We start from the raw sequence: 20,084 nt of genomic DNA on the forward strand, positions 1-20,084 counted from the left end.
ATTCACAACCTTGACGTAAACCCCATTCACAGCAAAAAAGTACAAAATTGTCAAGTCATGGAATAAATTACCACTTTGCTGATTTAATGTAGTTGTTTATTAGTTTAAAAAAAACATTCCAATACTTTTTACATTGCATGTATGGCTTGAGTCCCATTTTTGGCACAATAGCACCAGTGTCCATTCTCAAGAAAGCCAGTTACGTTCTAGTAAAGTAGATTAAGGTGGCTGTGAAAGAAAATGGATAGAAATTAAAGTGACAATTGAGTAATACCTGCCACCATTAAAAAAAAATACTGCAATGGTATTTATTGAAATTCCAAAAAATAATTTAAGGGACCAAAAAAAGAGCATTTTGGGTTTTGACGATGTACAAGTAGTTCTGCCCAAGATCCAGTTAAGATTAGATACAAGGCTCTGGCTGGATGAAGATTCTATAGAATGAGGGAGGCTCAGGGTTGAAAGGTGGCTAATATCCCCACACACAAAACGTTGAATAAGGTTGTTAATCCAAGTGCATTGTGCTATTAATAGTCCATGAGCAGTTGAGGCCTTGATCCAGGACCTGTTGAAGACCCAGCAAGAGGCCCCTGACTCAGGGTCCATTGGTGGCCCAGGGACCCAGGCCGTGCTGACTCTGGAGAAGCCTCTGGAGCTCCTTGAACTGCTCCACCGTCTGGTCCTTCAGGTCTGGGTTGGAGATCTGCAGTCGGATGCTGTCTGTGGACCAGGACAGATCTCCAGAAAACATCTCTGTTAGGATCCGCGCCACCACCGGGACCACCTGGACATAAAATGGATGGACATGGGAGGGTCAATGATCATTTCGTGTGTGTATCTGTGAAGGGTATGTGGTCAATTCGTTCTGCTCACCTGCACAACGATAAGCTTCTTCTCCTTGGGTTTCCGTTGGTCTGGCCAGTCCTCCCCGAAGCAGAAGCAGAGCTCAAACGGGGGTGGGGTGGGAGTTTCACCTTTCTGGAACAAGATGAGCCCTGTTGTTGGTGTGCACGAGAGGGAGAAAGAAAGAATCTCCTGTAATGTGATATCTGTTCTACAGCTAATCCATGTAGATGCTTGGGCTGTGCAACAATAGCAGTACAAGCAATAAGTACTACTCAAGAGCTTACTCACAGAAAGGGCCTGTGACTGAAATATTCAGGGATCAATTGAAACTCAGCCTCAAGTGAACAGAAAAATCATGACAATGGAGTCCAACGTTATTATCTGACACTATCATTTGGTGTTGTGATTAATTGATGTCAGACGGGGATTCAAACATGATGAAACTGCTGCCTTAGATGACTAAAATACCAAGGAGTAAAATGGGTTGACTGACTCACCGTGCAGGAAGTTATTGAGGCTGAACACTTTGTACTTCCTCTCCCTCTCCATAGGGTTGGGAGGCCCCTGCTCGTCAACGCCCGGCCCAGACCAATACACCTTGCACTGACACAACCTGATAGCGTATATATCCTGCTCCCAGATCTCCAGGATCAGGCCTCGGTCCATCACATCCAGCAGGTGCTCTGTGTAGAACCGCTGCTTCTCGTTCTGGATGTCGGCCGAGCCAGGGAAGAGAACTTGGTTGAGGTTGACAGGGCCGAACAGGTCCACCTGCTCCGGGGTGGGCTCCAAGTGGCCGTAGTACAGCCGGCAGCCCTGGGGGTTACTCACTGTCAGGGAGCCCATCTTGCGACCCCGATACTGGAATTTCATGTCTAGGTCAGTCACTGAAACCAGAGTCAAATAATGTAGTGTTGGAAGAATTGCAAGCACTTCAACAATAGTCAACATTTAATATAGCTCTTTCTAATCATGTCTAACAGTATTCTGACACCAAGTTATCATAAGACTGAAAAAGGAGTGTTTATCAATGAATGACTCATTAAGGCTTTAGCTACAAAAGGATAAAACTCGATTTTGCCTATTCCAATGAACTACAGAACCTGTCTTACCGTCCCCCACACTCCCAGACAGCTGCCAGTGTGTTTCATTTGATGGGTGTGACAGACAGACAGCTATTCCAGACAACTACACTAATGCCTGATAGCCTATAATCCATCGAATGAGTCAATCGGAGGCAACAGTTTTGAGTGAATGGATTACAATGTTGGCATTGTAATGCATGCAGCAAAACCAAATAAAGTTGACGCCCTGTTTTCATGGTTAGGGGAATTACATTGAATTACATTTTTTTTGGGATAACATGCAAGGAACTATTGCAGAAGTGCCTGACTGCCAAAGTAAAGCCAAAGTACATAAACAGTATTCTCCTCAAGGCATGGATGCTACTCCACTCACATGGCAGGCTGTTCAGCAGGTCATATTTGTAGGGTGGCACTGCCTGCCCTTCTTCCTGGTTCTGGACTCCGGACATGGCCTCCATTGGGGCGGCACCTGGGTGAGGGGCAACCGGAGCCACAGATACAGCAGAAGGAACCATGGTGGCCATCTCAGTGACCATAGGAGGCTGCATGCTCCCTCCACCCATCCCCAGGCCGTTGGAGGGTTCTGCGGGTCCATGGTGCACAAAGACCCCATGTTCCAACTTCACCACCAATGGAACGTGGGAAGAAAACTCTGGGGGAGCCATGGTTGGCTGAGGGAGATCCGCTGCCATGGTATTGGCCCCGTTGGGATTGGAGTGCATGTTGGGACTGGGGTACATAGGGGTGTGGTGGGAGGTGCCATATCTGTCATTGAGGGGGGAGCTGAAGGAGCTTCTATCCCATGTGAGGTATGGAATGCCTGATAACTGCGTGGGTCACTAATTCTGGGGTCTGGGAGAGACAAGAGGACAAACACAAACACATAAGACCTTGCATAATGTCAATAGTGACACATTTCAAAAAGGTTTTCTGCCTAATTCACAGATGGCTCAGTAGCAAAGGTGTATTGACACTTACCAATGGAGAGGTCAACAATATTCGGCATCTAAAGACAAGATTGAATGTTTATGTAACAAAGCTGATACATGGGTATTGTTCTCAGATTGTTCTGAGATAATGGAAAAAGTAATTGTCTACTTTTCTACACTTACCTCCTCCTCCTCATCTTCATCAACTGTGTCTGAAACCAAATTAAAAAGGAATGTGCCATCAACATGAAAATCTCAATAATTTCACAAAACATGAATATCCGAGGGAATTTGACAAGTTCAACAAAGCTATTCTAAAGAACTCAATTCAATTTGAAGACAGACAATCAGATAAGACTTGCAAAGCTGCCAATGAGCCTGCATGCTTATGCACACACTCTTACCTCCATTGCAGGGCTGGTCACAGACCTCGTAGATCTTGTAGGGCTGGACGGGTGTCTCCTTGGTGCCGTCGTATTTCAGTTTGAACTCCCGGCTCTTGTTGAGGGCACAGCGCAGGTTGGCCTTCCACTTGGCAGGGTCCGGCTCATCCAGACCCTCCTGGTACTTTCCTGTCTCCAGAGCCCAGGCCTGGGGGAAGAGAGGGGGAGGCAAAGAAGAGGTTACATTTTAATGAATCAGAAAAGGAGTCACATCTGGATGGAATCAAATGGGTGAGGGTTAAATTAACTTCAAATCAATTAGTCACAACTGGGGTGCATTCAGAAAGTCCTCAGACCCTTTGAATTTTTCCACATTTTGTTACATTTACAGCCTTAAATTGTTTTCCCCCCCTCATCAATACACACACACCCCATAATGACAAACCAAACAGGTGTTTAGAAACTGAAGCAGAAATATCACATGTACATAAGTATTCAGACCCTACATTCGAATACTTTGTTGAAGCACCTTTGGCAGCGATTACAGCCTAGAGTCTTCTTAGGTATGACACTACAAGCTTGGCACACCTGTACATTTACATTACATTTAAGTCATTTAGCAGACGCTCTTATCCAGAGCGACTTACAAATTGGTATTTGGGGCTTTTCTCTCATTTTTCTCTGCAGATCATCTCAAGCTCCGTCAGGTTGGATGGTGAGTGTCGCTTCACAGCCATTTTCAGATCTCTCCAGAGGTGTTCGATCGGGTTCAAGTCCGGGCTCTGGCTGGGCCACTCAAGGACATACATAGACTTGTCCCGAAGCCACTCCTGCGCTGTCTTAGCTGTGTTCTTAGGTTTATTGTCCTGTTGGAAGGTGAACCTTTGCCTCAGTCTGAGGTGCTGAGTGCTTTGGAGCAGGTTTTCATCAAGGATCTCTATGTACTTTGCTCCGTTCATCTTTCCCTCAAGCCTGACTAGTCTCCCAGTCCCTGCCGCTGAAAAACATCCCCACAGCATGATGCTGCCACCGCCATGCTTCACCATAGGGATAGTGCCAGTTTTCCTCCAGATGTGACACTTGGCATTCAGGTCAAAGAACTCAAACTTGTTTCTCATGGTCTGAGAGTCCTTTAGGTGTCTTTTGGCAAACTCCAAGCGGGCAGTCATGTGCCTTTTACTGAGGAGTGACTTTCGTCTGGCCACTCTACCATAAAGGCTAGATTGGTGGAGTTCTGCAGAGATTGTTGTCGTCCTGGAAGGTTCTCCCATTTCCACAAAGGAACTCTGGAGCTCTGTCAGAGTGATCATTGGGTTCTTGGTCACCGCTCTAACTAAGGCCCTTCTCCCCTGATTGCTCAGTTTGGCCGGGCGGACAGCTCTAGGAAGAGTCTTGGTGACTTCTTCCATTTAAGAATCATGGAGGCCAATGTGTTCTTGGGGACCTTCAATGCTGCAGACATTTTTTGGTACACTTCCCCAGCCAGATCTGTGTCTCAGCACTCTACAGACTATTCCTTCGACCTCATGGCTTGGTTTTTACTCTGGCATGCAGTGTCAACTGTGGGATCTTATATAGACAGGCGTGTGTCTTTCCAAATCATGTCCAATCAATTCGATTTACTCCAACCAAGTTGTAGAAACATCTCAAGGATGATCAATGGAAATATGATGCACCTGAGATCAATTTAAAGTCTCATAACAAAGGGTCTGAATACTTATGTAAATAAGGTACGTTTTTTTATATATTTAATACATTTGCACATAAAAAACGGTTTCGCTTTGTCATTATGGGGTACTGGTGTAGATTGACGAGGCAAAAAAGTAATTTAATACTTTTAGAATAAAGCTGTAATGTAATAAAATGTGCAAAAAGTCAAGGGGTCTGAATACTTTCTGAAAGAAGAACAGGGTAATGGCTAATGAGGAAATGACTAGTCAAAAGAGGCAGGGAGTAGGCTATTGCTGCTGTTAGTACAGTGGATATCATGTGGACATCCTTACACACAAGATCAAAAAACGCAGAGAGGTTTGACACTAGAGATTCAGTGGAAATGAAACTAAGGCTATTTCAGTTCACTAAAACAGCTGATATATTTATCGCTGAATGGGATAAGGAAGTGTGTGGGTGACATAGTAACTGAGTACCTTAGAAATACTCTTGAAATGTGCTACTTCCTAGAAAAAGTTGATCTAAGTAGACAAAGTAAGCAGAACTTTGGTCTAAATACATTGTGATATTAGAATGACGACAGAGTTGAAGTATCCAGATCTGTCATGCCATTCTCAACATGGATCCCCCCTCTCACCTTGAAGATGGTGTTCTCTTCCTCAGAGGTGGGCAAGTGTCTTGTAGCGTGCCTCCAGGGGATCTGGAAAATCCGGTGGTCCGGGCTGAGCCACTGCAAGCCGGGGTACCTCCCGCTGTTCACCTGAGCTAACAGCCAGGGCTTCAGGCGGATCCTCCGAGGCTGCACACTCATCATTGGGCAGAGCACCACGCAGGGAGGAGAAAGGGGCTTCAGAGGGGGTGAGTGAAGGGGCTGGAAAGGTGAAGGGAAAAGTCATGGTTAAGATGGGTGACTGGGCACTGGGGGTAGGGGAGAGAGTGGGCCCTGAGGGATTGTTTTGAAGCGTGATACGATAGTAATGGTTCAGATGGGTGATGAGGCAATGGGGGTAGGGGAATGTGGGGGAGGGTTGAAAGATAAGATACTCCCTACCATCTGCAGGAAGAAGGCTGGGGAAAATGGAGAGAGGATGGGTGGGGAAAAGAGAGGTACGAAGGTGGAGAGAGTAGTCAACAAGTCAGATTTACCGTTTTGATTTATGATGGCAACAGGCCTGTTTAGGAAATGATCTGAGGGGAAACAAAAAGTGTTCTGTGGCTGAAGAATACAGAACAAACACACTTTCAAGGCAATAAAAAAACAAACATCAGAGAGTTAGGTGAATTAACATACACAACATGCAACAGTTGTAGGCTATTCCTTAATCCTTTACTCCATTTCATGACAGTCCCAAATTTGCTTTTGTCATCCTAAAATGATGGATTTGATACTAGGACAACAAGCCTCGGACCTCCGGGCACAGATGCAGAGTCCACTGTCACACAATGAGATCAAAGAGGATCATATGAACACAGAGGTCTACAGGTAACTCATTTACAGCCAAAGACCAACTTCTGTCTCAAGCAGCACATCAGAGTCAAATATAAGGCCAACTTGTATTTGCCGCTGGACACGCTGAGACAAACTAATGCATCTAGATAGAATATGTCCTCTTCCCGAGGCTGCCACAAATGTCCTTCTGAGCCCTGGTACCAACACACACACACACACACACACTGAAAAGGGCAAGGTAACTTTAATGAGTATGCAACACAGAACAACAACTGGGTAAAGAGGCATCATGGCCATAGGGGGCAAGGGGGCATGTGTTTATTTTTGCCATTAACTAGTCCAGATAGGTTTGCCTTTTTTCAACCTCATAACTAGCTACCAAGAAGTTATTTCAGGCTATCAATCAAGTTAGGATAGCTAGCTTGTCTTTCTCTTAGCTGGCATGCCTGCCGGCAAGGTTGTTAAAGTTTCGAAAAGCAAGCAATTACTAAATAAGACTCACATTCCTTTTAATCTTTCATACAGATTGTTGCAGAAATCCAGAGAAGCATATTTCTTAAAATAAATAAAAACAACAGGGGGACACAGGCAGCTCAAAATACTGTACATGCTTTTTAAATTTTTACATAGAATTAAGAATAATGATTATGGCTCTAAATTACAGGTAAAGGCTGAGTCAGGTATTTGAAAAATGCTAAATTGTCCAACTTGCAGACAAGGGGGAGGAGAGAGAGAGAGAGGACTAGCCCCCCTCATTCTTCAAGCTTTGTCAAGTTGGTTGTTGATCATTGCTAGACAATAATTTTGAAGTCTTGACATAGATTTACAAGCCGATTTAAGTCAAAACGGTAACTAGGTCTCTCGGAAAAACATTCAATGTTGCCTTGATAAGCAACTCCAGTGCATATTTGGCCTTGTGTTTTAGGTTATTGTGATGCTGAAAGGTGCAATTGTCTCTCAGTGTTTGATGGAGAGCAGACTGAACCAGGTCTTCTTCTTGGATTTTGCCTGTATTTAGCACTATTCCAGGTCTTTTTATCCTAAAAAACACTCCCCTGTCTTTGCTGATGACAAGCATACCCATACATAATGCAGCCACCACCATGCTTGAAAATATGAAGAGTGGTACTCAGTGATGTGTTGTATTTGCCCCAAACACAACACTTTCAATACATAGCTTTTTAGTGCAGTGTTATTTTAGTTCTTTATTGCAAACAAGATGCATATTTTGGATTACTTTTATTCTGTACAAGCTTCCTTCTTTTCACTGTCATTTAGGTTAGTATTGTGAACTACAATGTTGGTGGGGACATGGTGTGCTTTAAAATGGGGACTTCCCAATCATTTTAAGAACTTAACAATAATTGCTGGATTAAGTCTGGATTACGTTGTCTAAACTCTATAGTTACATTTTTTTTACATATTAAAACAGGAATAGCTTCACTGGGTTTCATTCAGGGTGTGCAGAAGACAGGTTGATTTAAAAAGAAAACATATACCGGCAACAAAAGCTGAAAATAGGCCGCCTGCCCGACACTGACATGATCATGTAAACAATCTTCAAATAACAAAAAAATAGTAATCGGTCTGAGAGAAAAAATCTCAATAGGCTACTATAGTTGTTTTAGGAAACAAGTCCAGCTTTAAGCGGCACCCACCTTTTAACGATATGTCTTCTCCACAAAATTATTTCGTTCCCTTGTATCGAAGAGTTCAAGAACGCTGACTACTGTAGTGATCCCCTCCTTCCACAAACAGAAACAGGCCAGGCAGAGAGTATGCGCGCCGCCACAGGTAAGTTTTTTTTAACTTGGTAGTCGAACTGACACAAACCTTGCCCAACACCGTCACAAGTTCAAAGGAGTGTGTGGGAGAATGACAGTCAGAAAGTCCCAGGCTTATTCAGAAAACTTTCCACAAACAGCGGCCAAACATGATTTGACTTTAAACATGAACAAACGTAGTGCCTGTGTGTTTGCTGAACCTGCCCAGATACCACCCTTCCGGTTGACAGACAGAAGTAATATGCAAACATTGTTTCATTTTCGATAGGCTACTAGTACTACCCTAGTGGTTGAAAATGTATACATTTTCAGTGGTGTAAAAAGTATCCAATTGTCATACTTGAGTAAAAGTAAAAATACCTCTAATAGAAAAGTAAAAGTCAACCAGATAAAATACTATTTAAGTAAAAGTCTAAAAGTATTTGGTTTTAAATATACCTACGTTTCAAAAGTAAATGTAATTGCTAAAATATACTCAAGTATCAAAAGTAAAAATCATTTCAAATTCCTTATTGTAGGCAAACCAGATGGTACATTTTTTATTTTGTATTTACAGATAGCCAAGGGCACACTACACCACTCAGACATCATTTACAAATTAAGCATGTATGTTTTGTGTGTCTGCCAAATCAGAGGTCAGGTGAGAGAAAGTTCCAGACATCATTATGTTTTCCCAGCAGTTAGATTATTGTTTTAGCCAAGGTCAGTCAGTGTTGTTGATATGCAAGTACATATTTAATCTTTCAGATGTTTTTTGTATGAAGACGCACTCTGCGACAATAATGTGATATTTATGGTTAAGCTAATTATAGTTTCTACTGCAAGCTACAAGTAGTTATTGTGAGCTGGCAAGCTCTGTTTTGGTTGTCATATCATTTCTGGACATTTAACCCTGTATTTGTATAGGATGTTGTCCCCCAGTGCCTCGTTATATGCACTGTAATTGTATAGGTGTATGTATGGTACATCATTAGATCAGTATTACATTGTATTTCACTGTTTAGAGGTATTCAAATTCATTGTGCAATGAAGATGGTGGTGCTATCCATACTGCGTACATTGTGCGTTGCTGTTCCATGCCTGTGCATCTTCAGTGTAATTAAACCACCTCAACTGGAATCCTACCTGCCTGTCATCTGTGCCCTTACCAGCACATGGGAGCGAACACGAAAAGTAAAATCTAACCGAAGGAATATACAGTCCACCAAGTCCTCATTTACATGGGGGTCCGTTCGAGCCGGATAAAGGTGTTTACTCCCGATTCTAGGTGCAGCATGTTACCGGTGAAGCCTGGGCTTGGTCTGATCATCAAAGGTACCAAGCCTCACCTTATCCAAGTTATACTAGCACAGCACAGTATGTCCATTGGCAAGAAGATGACCTTCAGCCTCGCATGGAGGAAGCTTCCAAGGTGACACCCCATCACTCCACCCAGTCCCTTCCTCTCCAGCCAGGCCAGATGGGACACAACTCCAGATGAGTGGGAGACATTCAGAGAGTACAGGTCTGTCCTAAACCCTCATCTGACCCACGGGAGCAGAAGGATGAGCCACAGTAAGCAGAGGAAGGAGAAACAGAGGTCTGTCCATGGTCTACAACAGTCACTGGGAACACAGGAAGCCACCGACAGAGCATGAGCTAGTGAGAGAGTACATCGAGCAAGAGAGAGCCCAGCTGCGGCAGTCCCCGCGGGCCATACAAGTCTGGCTCGCTCAGCTACGTGAGCAACACGAAGAGATGGTACAGCTCTGTGATGCCACAGCTCACATCCCCGTCTATAGCTAGTCTCTCTCCCACTAAAGCCAGCCCCTACAGAGCTCTCACCCAGAGGTACCCTTCCAGCAGATAGATGTTTGCTGGCACCACCACGGTCCGTGTCAGAGCTGGTTGAGCATACGAAGCCATCACCCAACAAAGAAGATACGGCTTGCGATGGACAGTAAGACAACAGTGAGTGGCCTAACCCCCCCAATGTGGCCTCCAGCAAGTGATAAGTCACTACTTCTGTGTCATCGGAGTGACACTCCAAGCCTACAGTGCGGCTACCAAGACCCTCCCGCCGGAGCTATGAATCAAAACAAATTAAATGTTTGAGTTCCCTCAGTCACGGCGCTCACTCCACCTGTCAGGAGGCTACTCCTCCACCAGTGTCAGCTCCTAAACACTCCCAGTGTGAAGTACCAGCCCGCTCCTGGTGCCAGGGTGTGTCTACCCGTCCCTGCCATTGGTTCTTAATTTGCCCTCAGCATGGGTTTTCAGCCTGTTCCTGACCAGATGTTTCAGTCTGCCGCTACAAAGGACCCATCAGCCAACAGTAGCCTGCAGCCAGCCGCTGTTCCAGAGTTTACACCCGCTCCTGCTACAGAGCTGAAGTTAATCAACGAGGTGGACTCTTCAGCTGCTCCGGCTACAGAGCATCTGCCAGCAGTAGCCCCCGTGGTGCTCCAGACCAACATGGTGCTACAGCCCTATCCAGCCACAGGGGCTCTGCCTACCTCTGTCTTGAGGCCCAGAACAGCTACCACAGATGGGGTCTGGGGTTACTGCTGATCCCTACAAAGCTAAACTATTCTTCCCTCAGGTTCCTGCATGCAACTGACTATGGGGTCTAGTCTACCCCGTGCTCCAGTCTCCTGTCTGTTCCTGCTATAGGAGCGCAGCCTACTCCTTTCAAGTCAGACTCACTGTCTGGCAAGCATGAGGAGCAGTGTTCTCCACCCACGGGGGCCCAGACTGCTTCAGTCACCCGGGCAGCCCGGCTGGACCTGAAGGTACAACCTGGCCCTATCTTTAGGTCACCAGCTCCTGCAACAGAGAGCCATCGTGTTGCAGCCACAGGCCCACAGACGGCCGTTGATGCAGATCATCAGCCAGCATCTCCCTGGTTGCCATCAGCCGCAGCCTAAGGATCCTCAGCCCCAGTCGCAGTATCTCTGGCACCAGCTGCAGCCCAGGGGCTATCATCTGACTTTACATTGAGTCACCCCTGTTTCAGTGAGGGGGGCTTCAACAGAAGCAAACGACAAGCCCCCACCTGCTCCTGATGAGGAGCCCAGTTCATCTCCAGCCATGGGCCCACCACTTGGCCTTGGCTTCCAGACACCGGCTGCCAATGCAGTGCAGTTCCCACTTACCTCAGCACAAAGATACCACCCCAGCTATGTTGGGGAGCCCCCACCTGGTCTTGAGAGGGAGCCCACCATGGCTTTCTCCACAGGGGCCGCTTCAGCCTCCGCCCCAAGGTCCCATCCAGTCCTTGCCAGCAAGGTCCTCTCCGACCCTGTGGGGGAGCCTCCGTCTGCTCCTTGTCGGAGACCTTCAGCGACACCTCCTGAGAGGCCAGAGCTCGACCCTGACATCTGGTCCCTTATGTCCTCTGCCCTGCAACCTCCAGTAGTCCCTGCCTGTGAGGTCCACCCTGGCACCATTGGGAGCCCGAACCTGCAAGTCTTCGAGAACCCTCTGTAGCTCTAGCCCAGGGTCCACAGTCACACCCTGCCTGGGGAGCTCAGCTGTCTTCTCTGGAGAACATGTCTGTCCCTGCCGTGAGACCTCAGCTCAGCCCAATTATCAGCTCGGATCAGGCTCCTGACCCTAAGATCAGGCAGGGACCTCGTCTGGAGGTCCCTGCCTGATCCGGTTGGGCAGTCTCCGCCCTTTACGCTGTCGGCCATAGAGCTACTACCTGGCCCTGCTCTATGGGACAAGCCAGCTCCTGCCAATGGATCCCAGAGTTCTCTCTCCTTCGAGTCTTAGACTATGTCAGCCCCAGAGACTGTTTCCTCTGACCTGTTGGACCACGTAGTTGGACCACGTAGTTGGACCTGTCTGCCAGCCTTTACTTGCCGCAGTGTCCTGCGCTTAGTTATTAGTCAGGCCATGTTGCCAGGCCTTTAGGTGGCCCTGTCCTTAGCTCCCCAATCACCAGATACTCAGGTGTCCCTGGTGCCCTACTAGCTAAGCAGTCAGGTGTTCCCCCTAGTTTTCTGCCTTAGTAGTTCGGACTGTTTCCTGCTGTTGGAACAATGCAGCATTCCATCAATGGCATTCACCCCTCTCCCAGGAGGACATTCTCACCACAGTGTGCCCCTGATGGACTACGTGTTCCTGCCTGGCTGTTACGGACAGCAGCTCCTCTACTCTACTAGTACAGAGAACCCTTTCCATCGTTTAAGTACTGGACTAGAGTTTATTTGTTATTGGTGGTTATACCTAGCCAGGACATCTGTTGATGGGGTGGCTAGACACCCCTAGACATCTGGTTTCATGCCTGTAAAGTTTGGGTAAGATATGCAAGTAAGTGTTAACTTGACTATCTTGACTTACTTAACTATTGAGCCTTTCTTAGGAGTGAATTAATATAGTGAATTCAGGGGCGGCTGTACAAAAGGCTGTGAAGACTTTGCAGTTAATCATATCAGTAATGTTAGTTCATCATATCAGAGCTGTAGCTCCGCCCAGTGGTGAAGTGGAGCAGAGCATGCTGGGCAATCTCCAGCTCAGAGAAGATCAGCTCATGAGAAGTAAAGTGAGAGAAAGTTCCAGCCACCTTGCAGCCATTCCCACTAGTTAGATTTCATAGTGTTAGCCAAGGCCAGTCTGTGTCCTTGTTGATATGTTAGTAAATATTTCATATCTTTCAGGTATTTATGTCTGAAGATGCACTTTGCAACGATAATGTCAAATGTATGGTTATGCTAATTAGTCGTTTCTACTGCGAGCTAGTATTGTGAGGTGGCTAGCTCTGCTTTGGTTGTCTGCTGTTTGACGAGAGAGCAACTGGGGATGCAGCACGAAGGAATCCCTCAGCAGATGTCATAATGGAGGTCCGATCCTATTTGGAGGAGCCCCTCCTCCAAAGATCTGCAGATCCTCTGAGCTGGTGGAAGAACAAGGCCTCTGTCTACCCATGACTTACTAATGTCATGACAGGGAGACTTTGCATAGTGGCCACATCCATTCCCTCTGAGAGGGTCTTCTCGAAAACGGGACAAATAATTACTGAGAGAAGAAACCGCATCAGCCCCTCGAAAGTGAGGCAGCTTGCATTTCTGGAAGCAAATTTCTCATAAGAGCTATATATGGTCAGCATTGCTGTGTGCTGTTGGTTATAACATAGCAAAGGAGAGAGAAAAGAGGGACCAGTTTAATGTTTTCAGTGGGATGCTGCAGTTCTGCACATTGTTATCTATTGTTCTTTGATATGGTGCAATACTCTTATGTTGTTCAGATTATATGTGTTTTGAATTGTTACATTTATATGCACTTTGTTAATATACATTAAAAAGTTATACTTTAAATGCAAATGTTTAATAGCATTCTTTTTCATAACAAACCAATGCATTTTTTAAATTAAGGTTAAGGTAGAGCATGATATAATTTAATTAGAATTGTTTTAACACCAATCATAGTCAAACTATCTGACTTGACAAAATACAAAATATATTTTTTAAAGAGTCGTTTGGGAGCCAAAAGAGACGGCTTTTTTTGGTGAGCTGAGCCAGCCGAACGAACCGGCTCACTGAAAAGAGCCGGAATGCCAATCACTAGTGCAGCGGCACCACTTTAATCTTAAATTAGTGTCACATTCACGTTTGATTGCGCTGTATGGTCCTGTATATCATTAAGTCATCACAGCCATGTTATAACTATGCATATTGTTTATAGGATATGTGTTTTGTATTCTGTCATTCACTATTGTATCTTTATTTCTCTCTTTATTTGCGGACCACACACACACACACTTTGGCTGAAGCAAGATGCCAGACCACTAAGAGCCTTATAGCCCATCGACTACATACATTGTGCGTTGCTGTTCCATGCCTGTGCATATTCAGCATAATTAAACCACCTCAACTGGAATCCTGTCTGTCTGTCATCTGTGCCCTTACCAGCACACGGGAGCAAACACAAAGTAAAACCTAATCTGAAGAATATACAGTCCACCAACATCTGCAAGATTTGAGTAACACTAATGTAATCTGTTGTTGAATATTGCTGGCAATAATTTTGGGGGAAATTTTCCACAGTCACGATACCCACCTATGGATAGATCGAGTGATGGGATAATTGATACCGGAGTTCCGACGTAGTTTTCAAAGCACTACTGATCCAAAACAATGTACCGAAGCTTGTTTCAAAGTAATATTTTCACGCGATCAATGACATCAGAAGCTTTGTTTGATCACGTGGTTTTTCAAACTATATTTAGCAAAATGCAAGATGCCCCTGAATTCTGCTGGCGTTCCGGGGCTTTCTTTGATTCCAAATTGCTTTCAAACACCTGGGATTTTGTCATATAGTGTCACCTGAACAGTAGCTCAGCAGGTGAACAAGGGAATGGGGTTGAATACCAGTCAAGGCATATTATGTAGAAAATCGTTTTATGTGAAACCACACCAAACATTGTTTAAACAATTCGTTGTATTTAGAAAAGTCTAAGCTTATGTCTTTAGCATCGTCAATAATGCCATAGATTGTTTGACAGAAAAATGATGGCTATTGGTTTGAAATTCGTTTTTTTGTCAAGTAATTAGTTCCACCTAATAATGGCAGAGATGAAAGGAATTAAGATAGATGTTCAATCATTTAGTTACTCTCAATAGTAATTAGTGAGAATAGGTGAGTATATCTGTAGAGAAATATAGTGCATTCAGAAAGTATTCAGACCCCTTGACATGTTCCACAAAATTGATTAAATATTATTTTTTACTCATCAATCTACACATGATACCATAATGACAAAGTGAAAAGTGTATTTTTTTGTGCAAATTTATTAAAAATAAAAAAGATACCTTATTTACATAAGTATTCAGACCCTTTGCTATGAGACTCGAAATTTAGCTCAGGTGCATCCTGTTTCCATTGATCATCGTTGAGATGTTTCTACAACTTGGTTGGAGTCCACCTGTGGTAAATTCAATTGATTGAACATGATTTGGAAAGGCGCACACCTGTCTATATAAGGTCCCACAGTTGACAGTGCATGTCCAAGCAAAAATTAAGGTTGAAGTAATTGGCCGTAGAGCTCAGAGACAGGATTGTGTCGAGGCACAGATCTGGGGAAGGGTACCAAAAAATGTCTGCAGCATTGAAGGTCCCCAAGAACACAGTGGCCTCAATGACTCTTAAGTGGAAAAAGTTTGGAACCACCAAGACTTTTCCTAGAGCTGGCCGCCCGGCCAAAATGAGCAATCGGGGGAGAAGGGCCTTGGTCAGGGAGGTGACTAAGAGCCCAATAATCACTCTGACAGAGCTGCAGAGTTCCTCTGTGGAGATGGGAGAACCTTCCATAAGGACAACCATATTTGCAGAACTCCACCAATCAGGCCTGATTGGTAGAGTGGCCAGACGGAAGCCAAAATGCACCTAAATGACTCTGTCCATGAGAAACAAGATTCTCCGTTCTGATGAAACCAAGACTGAATTCTATGGAGGAAACCTGGCACCATCCCTAAATCAAATGAAATCACATTTTATTGGTCACACATGTTTAGCAGATGTTATTGCGGGTGTAGCGAAATGCTTGTGTTTCTAGCTCCAACAGTGCAGTAATATCTAACAAGTAATATCTAACAATTTCACAACAATACACACAAATCTAAAGTAAAGGAATGGAATGAAGAATATATAAATATTTGGATGAGCAATGTCAGAGCGGCATAGACTAATACAGTAGAATAGAATACAGTATATACATATGAGATGAATAATGCAACATATGTAAACATTATTAAAGTGTCCAGTGATTTCAAGTCTATGTATATAGGGCAGCATCCTTGAAGGTGCTAGTGATGGCTATTTAACAGTCTGATGGCCTTGAGATAGAAGCAGTTTTTCAAAACCAGTTTTGAACCAGTTTTTGCTTTGTCATTATTGGGGTATTGTGTGTTGATTGAGGGGGAAAAAACAATTGAATCAATTTTAGGAAAAGGATGTAACGTAATAAAATGTGGAAAAGGTAAAAGGGTCTTAATACTTTCTGAATGCACTTTATTTAGGTGGGCATACTGCGTCTGGCCACTACTACACCTGCACCACTGGGTGAGATTGAAGCTGGCAGTGTTGACAGTGACACTGCACAAATAGGCAGGCACAACACTTCTCCCACCCCCTGCCTTGCATGATAGGGCTTTTTATATACTAGAGCCCTCAAACTACACTCTGGATCTCAAAGCCAGTTCCACCACATTTTTTCATTGTTCCCCTCTAATCAGGGACTGATTTAGATCAGAGACTGATACCCCTGTATGACATATTTCCCTCAGTTTTTCGAGAGGGACAGACACACTGTAATTTGTGATTCACTAAAAGGACTTTGTATTTGACTCGCGTTGTGTAGAATCTTCATTGTTCCTTACAGCCCCTCATATCCTACGCATGTTCAGTAGAGAAGAACATCCATAGACATGGAGCTGCTGCAGCAGCTAGACCATTTGCTACAGATCACACACACACACACACACACACTGTCATAATTTCCACATAGAAAGGCTTAAAGTCTGCACTGAGAACCTTATGAGATGTATTTTTGTTTATTTGTGCGTGTGTGTGTGTAGGGAGTGAGAAGGCAGACTCTCATACCCTTTTTCCTCTCTGAAGGGGTTAGTGTACGAGAGCTCTTATTTTCCACCATAATTTGCAAATAAATTCATTAAAAAATCCTACAATATGATTTTCTGGATTTTTTTCTCTCATTTTGTCTGTCATAGTTGAAGGGTACCTATGATGAAAATTACAGGCCTCATCTTTTTAAGTGGGAGAACTTGCACAATCGGTGGCTGACTAAATACTTTTTTGCCCCACTGTAATTTCAAATGTTTCTAAGTAGAGAGAAGAGACCAATTAGGCGAACTATTGGAGCTTTGGTCATCCAACAGTATGATGTCTTTAAGCAGGCGATGGGGGGGGGGGTCTTGTCTTTTGTATCTACAACACAAAATCCATGTGTATGTGTGTGTATCATCTGTATGTTATCGTGTGTTTGTATGCATGTGTCTGTGCCTATGTTTGTGTTGCTTCACACTCCCCGCTGTTCCATAAGGTGTATTTTAACAATTTTTTAAAAATCTAATTTTACTGCTGGCATGAGCTACTTGATGTGGAATATAGTTCCATGTAGTCATGGCTCTATGTAGTACTGTGCACCTCCCACAGTCTGTTCTGGACTTGGGGACTGTGAAGAGACTTCTTGTGACATGTCTTGTGGGGTATGCATGGGTGTCTGAGCTGTATGCCAGTGTTTCAAACAGACAGCTTGTTGCATTCAACATGTCAATACTTCTCACAAATACAAGTAGTGATGAAGTCAATCTCTCCTCCACTTTGAGCCAGGAGAGATTGACATGGATATTATTAATGTTATCTCTATGTGTACATCCAAGAGCCAGCCTCGCTGCCCTGCCCTGTTCTGAGCCAATTGCAATTTTTCTAAGTGCCTCTTTGTGGCACATGACCACAAGACTGAACAGTAGTCCAGGTGTGACCTGCCTTGTTGATAGTGCTGTTAATGAAGTTAGAGCAGCACTTTTTTTATGGACAGACTTCTCCCCATCCTAGCTACTGTTGTATCAACATGTTTTGACCCTGACAGTTTACAATCCAGAGTTATTTATTGGAATATTTAGTTTAGGTTTAGGGTTTAGTGAATGATTTGTCCCAAATACAATGCTTTTAGTTTTTGAAATACTTAGGACTAACTTATTTCTTGCCACCCATTCTGCTCTTTGTTAAGTGTTGCAGTCATCTCAGTTGCTGTGGTGGATGACATGTATAGTGTTGAGTCATCCACATACATAGACACACTGGTTTTACTCAAAGCCAGTGGCATGTCATTAGTAAAGATTGAAAAATCTTAGTTACCTGTTAGACAGGTAACTCTTTATCCCCAATATAGTAGGGGGTGTAAAGCCACAAACACATATGCTTTTCCAGCAACAGACTATGGTCGATAAGGTCAAAAGCCGCACTGAAGTCTTAACAACTTGTGTGCTTGTGTGTGTCTGTTGTTTTAGTCTGCCCTACTCATGAAAGTTAGGTTTTTTTTTGCGAGAGATTAACGTGTTCACGGTTCTATGAAGTTGATGCTGCCTCATGCCTGCATTAGTAACGGGTCAGCGGTCAAACGACCTCCACTCATCACTGTCAAACGCTCCCTGAAACACTTCAGCGAGCAGGCTTTTCTAATCGACCTGGCCCGGGTATCCTGGAAGGATATTGACCTCATCCCGTCAGTAGAGGATGCCTGGTTATTTTTTTTAAATGCCTTCCTCACCATCTTAAATAAGCATGCCCCATTCTAGAAATTTAGAACCAGGAACAGATATAGGCCTTGGTTCTCTCCAGACCTGGCTGCCCTGAAACCAACACAAAAACATCCTATGGCGTTCTGCATTAGCATTGAACAGCCCCCGTGATATGCAACGTTTCAGGGAAGTTAGAAACCAATATACACAGGCAGTTAGAAAAGCCAAGGATAGATTTTTCAAGCAGAAATTTGCTTCCTGGAACACAAACTCTAAAAAGTTCTGGGACACTGTAAAGTCCATGGAGAATAAGAACACCTCCTCCCAGCTGCCCACTGCACCGAGGACAGGAAACTCTGTCACCGCCGATAAATCCACTATAATTGAGAATTTCAATAAGCATTTTTCTACAACTGGCCATGCTTTCCACCTGGCTACCCCTACCCCAGTCAACAGCACTGCACCCCCCCACAGCAACTCGCCCAAGCCTTCCCCATTTCTCCTTCTCCCAAACCCAGTCAGCAAAATCTGGACCCCTACAAATCAGCCGGGCTAGACAATCTGGACCCTTTCTTTCTAAAACTATCTGATAAAATTCTTGCAACCCCTATTACTAGCCTATTCAACCTCTCTTTCGTGTCGTCTGAGATTCCCAAAGATTGGAAAGCAGCTGCGGTCATCCCCCTCTTCAAAGGGGGGGACACTCTTGACCCAAACTGCCTCAGACCTATATCTATCCTACCTTTCTTGTCTTCGAAAGCCAAGTCAACAAACAGATTACCGACCATTTCGAATCCCACAGCACCTTCTCCGCTATGCAATCTGGTTTCAGAGCTGGTCATGGGTGCACCTCAGCCACGCTCAAGGTCCTAAACAATATCTTAACCGCCATCGATAAGAAACAATACTGTGCAGCCGTATTCATTGACCTGGCCAAGGCTTTCGACTCTGTCAATCAGCACATCTCATCGGTAGACTCGATAGCCTTGGTTTCTCAAATGATTGCCTCGCCTGGTTCACCAACTACTTCTCTGATAGAGTTCAGTGTGTCAAATCGGAGGGCCTGTTGTCCGGGCCTCTGGCAGTCACTATGGGGGTGCCACAGGGTTCAATTCTTGGGGCGACTCTTCTCTTTATACATCAATGATGTCGCTCTTGCTGCTGGTGAGTCTCTGATCCACCTCTACGCAGACGACATGTATTCATCTGGCCCTTCTTTGGACACTGTGTTAACAACCCTCCAGACGAGCTTCAATGCCATACAACTCACCTTCCGTGGCCTCCAACTGCTCTTAAATACAAGTAAAACTAAATGCATGCTTTTCAACCGATCGCTGCCTGCACCTGCCCGCCCGTCCAGCAATGTCATTTACAAAATAGCCTCCAATACCCTACTCAATAAATTGGATGCAGTCTATCACAGTGCCATCCGTTTTGTCACCAAAGCCCCATATACTACCCACCACTGTGACCTGTACGCTCTCGTTGGCTGGCCCTCGCTTCATACTCGTCGCCAAACCAACTGGCTCCAGGTCATCTACAAAACCCTGCTAGGTAAAGTCCCCCCTTATCTCAGCTCGCTGGTCACCATAGCAGCACCCACCTGTAGCACGCGCTCCAGCAGGTATATCTCTCTGGTCACCCCCAAAACCAATTCCTCCTTTGGCCGCCTCTCCTTCCAGTTCTCTTCTA

The 20,084-nt window shown here is 44.7% G+C and overlaps 1 pseudogene; it reads right to left on the minus strand.

Annotated features, from left to right (window-relative positions):
* Positions 1-79: 79 nt before the first annotated feature.
* LOC135514736 (interferon regulatory factor 6-like) lies at positions 80-8,379 on the minus strand (annotated as a pseudogene).
* Between the last annotated feature and the right edge of the window lie 11,705 nt (positions 8,380-20,084).

Source organism: Oncorhynchus masou, chromosome 26 (genome assembly GCF_036934945.1).
Source record: "Oncorhynchus masou masou isolate Uvic2021 chromosome 26, UVic_Omas_1.1, whole genome shotgun sequence".
Taxonomy (NCBI): domain Eukaryota; kingdom Metazoa; phylum Chordata; class Actinopteri; order Salmoniformes; family Salmonidae; genus Oncorhynchus; species Oncorhynchus masou.